This window comes from Phoca vitulina, unplaced genomic scaffold (genome assembly GCF_004348235.1).
Source record: "Phoca vitulina isolate PV1807 unplaced genomic scaffold, GSC_HSeal_1.0 scaffold1, whole genome shotgun sequence".
In the NCBI taxonomy this organism is placed as follows: Eukaryota; Metazoa; Chordata; class Mammalia; order Carnivora; family Phocidae; genus Phoca; species Phoca vitulina.
Genome location: NW_022589704.1, coordinates 29,304,308 through 29,308,113, shown reverse-complemented (window position 1 = coordinate 29,308,113; position 3,806 = coordinate 29,304,308). Strand labels below are relative to the sequence as shown.

The 3,806-nt window shown below is 40.8% G+C and overlaps 1 pseudogene; it reads right to left on the bottom strand.

Moving 5' to 3' along the window:
• Positions 1 to 225: 225 nt before the first annotated feature.
• On the bottom strand, positions 226 to 2,593 carry LOC116638578 (annotated as a pseudogene).
• Between the last annotated feature and the right edge of the window lie 1,213 nt (positions 2,594 to 3,806).

Below are 3,806 nucleotides of genomic sequence, written 5' to 3'. Positions count from 1 at the left end.
CTAAAATGACTTAACTAAAACAATTCCCAAGTGCCATTAGCAGAGATCCCACAGAAGTGTAATGTGGCACTTTCAATGCTATCTTCTGCAACAGGTATGTCTCCAAAGCATGAGAGTTTAAACAGGGGCCATTTAAATAGGCCGATTATCAATGGCTAATGTACTCAATGAGAGGTCGACAGGTCAAGATATTCAGTGATTAAGTGGCCTACATACATCTGACAGCTTTTCTGTAAGATGTTTTCAAATTTCTTACAGATTTTTCCAAATATCAAACATAAGAGAAAGCCTACTTTAAAAGTCTTTTAGGTATTTTCAATGGTTTCTGAATTATCTGTAGGAAGCTCTGACTTAGTTGTATAGAGTTTGATATATGTGTCCACCATTAAATCCAGATCATGTTTTATATCAAAATTTATGTTAAGCAAAGCCAAGTTACTTGACCTTTGGTCTGTCAAAGTGTTCCTCAGGTATGCTTTGAGAGGCTTTTGCCCATTTTCATAGCGTTCATTCTCAACCTTCATCACAGGAAGAATACATAGGACTTTCAGCAATGCATAAACATTAGGAAAAAACTTGATGTCTGGTAGATGCAGGGCTTCATAAATGGTGGATGGAAGCTCTATATCTTTCCCTCTGTGTTTCCACTTGATTCTCCAGCAATGCAGCTCAGCTGAGAGTGTGTTGGGATTGGGCAAGTCACTTCTGTACATGTCAGCATGGTGCTCCTCCGATGTATTAAATTTGAGCTGTCCCATGACAGAGGGTACAAGAGATAAGCATTTAAGAGCTTTGAGGTGCTGTTCTGAGAATATATCTTTCAGTTCCTGAATAATGTGTTCCACTGTTGGAACACTTAGAGTTTCTTTATAGTAACTCTCAGAAGTGAGCTGAGATTCCAGGTTACCTTGCTGGGCTCTGCGGAATTTCCCAGGGAGTTTCATCTGAACATCCAGCTTAGTTGCCAAATTTGTGGCTTCTTCGAACCAAAATTCATGATAAACTTCAATATTTTCCATCACTTCATTTAGTGAATGCAGCACTGCAGTCAAGCTACTGGCTGCAAAGAAGACATCAGAGGTTTGCCCTTGAAGGTTTTTCCCAAAGGCTCTTGTAAAAGATAGAACATTTTTAAGAACAACAATGGTAACGATGAAATCAAAATCTGTTACTGCACTACAGAGTACAAAAGCTCGACCAGCTATATAGTTATTCCATCTAATATTTGTATCACTATTTATTCCATCTAAACATGGAACAAGTGCTTGTAGGAGGTCCACTAAAATTTCAAAAGCATCATGCCTGCCTGTCCACTGAGAATGGCAGATTTCCTTCAGTTCTTTACTCTTTTCCTCATTGTTCTGAAAGAGGACAGAAATTACATTGTCAAGCTCCAAAAGCAATTGTGGAGATTGATGGAAGAAAGAACAAACTTCCTCAATTGTTCTAATGCAACAGATACTCCCACAACAGGCACTGATTTTGCCAACCACATATTTAAGGCACAGGAAGAGCAAAGTGTGTAGACAGCTTGGGGATATTTCTCTAAAAGTCTAGAAGCAACGACTTTCATTTTGGAAGAAAATCCACCGGACACAATGTAAGCCTGGCCACGACAATACTCCATGTTTAACCCCCACTTCTCAGTTATCGTAGTGTGAAATTTTACAGCCCAAATTTCTGCATCAGCTTCATAAGGCAAGAAGCCCACAAATTCCTCTTTCAGGTTATGAGATTCATCAACAAACCTCACCAACACAGGCAAGTGTTCTTCCCCTGCTATGTCCACTATGTCATCAGTGATGATGGAAAAGAAGTGGGAGTCTCTCACTTCCCTGAGGGTCTCCTCCCGAATGCAGCTCTCACAGATGTCTAGCATCTGTTTCTGCTGTGTTTTCGAGCAGAACAATGTGTTAACTGCTGTTGTCTCAAAGCGCTTTCTCAGAACCTCTTTGCCAGAATTTATCTGGCACTCCAGCAGTGCTTGGAAGTTATCCGGAGTAAACAGACCCTCTGGGATTTCATCAGTTTCATGCCCATCCAGAGGTATGTTTTGTTTTCCCATAAGAATCAAAATTTCAAATAAAGATTTTAAGTATTCTTTGTTTTCTTTCTCTTCAAGGGTTAAAGGTAAAATGTCTTCATCCTGTTCTTCACCCCCTTCTTCTGCACTGGGATTCTGAGCGTTGCTGTTGTTTATTTCTTTATGTTTTGGTTCCTGTTCAGAAGTTTCATCAATTTTTTTCTGTTTCAGTGTCCTGATTTCATCTTCACTCAATTCTTTTATTCGTTTTCTGTGTCTACTATGTGGATTGTTCAAATGACTGGTAAGATCAAATATTGTTGGTATTGCATTATCTCGACGAACTGTCCCAGAAGGACTAGTTCTACAGATCATAGAGGTCTCAAAGTGTTTGGCACATAATCGATAATGTTTATTTAGTTGATCAGGTGTTTTATCTTCTAAGTCCGCTCTCCTACAATTCTCCACCCACTTCTGGCATCTGGCTGGATCCCGCGGGAACCTGAAAAAGGCCAGGTCCGACTGCGTGCTCTTCCTCATGCAGTTGGGGGCAGCGCAGAAGTTCGGCATCGTTGCCCACCCACCTGCGGCCCAGCCCTCCCCTTCCCGCCTCCTCAGGGCAGCCCGCCCGCCTGTTGGGGCCAGGGAGGGGACTGTGCAAAAGCTTTTTATCTTGATGCAGTCCCAATAGTTCATTTTTGCCCTTGCTTCCCTTGCCTTTGGCGATGTTTCTAGGAAGAAGTTGCTGTGGCTGAGGTCGAAGAGGTTGCTGCCTGTGTTCTCCTCTAGGATTTTGATGGATTCCTGTCTCACATTTAGGGCTTTCATCCATTTTGATTCTATTTTTGTGTGTGGTGTAAGGAAATGGCCCAGTTTCATTCTTCTGCATGTGGTTGTCCAATTTTCCCAACACCATTTGTTGAAGAGACTGTCTTTTTTCCATTGGACATTCTTTCCTGCTTTGTCGAAGATTAGTTGATCATAGAGTTGAGGGTCCATTTCTGGGCTCTCTATTCTGTTCCATTGATCTATGTGTCTGTTTTTGTGCCAGTACCATACTGTCTTGCTGATTACAGCTTTGTAATAGAGCTTGAAGTCCAGAATTGTGATGCCATCAGCTTTGCTTTTCTTTTTCAACATTCCTCTGGCTATGCGGGGTCTTTTCTGGTTCCATACAAATTTTAGGATTATTTGTTCCATTTCTTTGAAAAAAGTGGATGGTATTTTGATAGGGATTGCATTAAATGTGTAGATTGCTCAAGGTAGCATTGACATCTTCACAATATTTGTTCTTCCAATCCATGAGCATGGAACGTTTTTCCATTTCTTTGTGTCTTCCTCGATTTCTTTCATGAGTATTCTATAGTTTTCTGAGTACAGATTTTTTGCCTCTTTGGTTAGATTTATTCCTAGGTATCTTATGGTTTTGGGTGCAATTGTAAATGGGATCGACTCCTTAATTTCTCTTTCTCCTGTCTTGTTGTTGGTGTATAGAAATGCAACTGATTTCTGTGCATTGATTTTATATCCTGCCACTTTACTGAATTCCTGTATGAGTTCTAGCAGTTTTGGGGTGGAGTCTTTTGGGTTTTCCACATAAAGTATCATATCATCTGCAAAGAGTGAGAGTTTGACTTCTTTGCTGATTCGGATGCCTTTCATTTCTTTTTGTTGTCTGATTGCTGAGGCTAGGACTTCTAGTACTATGTTGAATAGCAGTGGTGATAGTGGACATCCCTGCCATGTTCCTGACCTTAGGGGAAAAGCTCTCACTTTTTCCCCA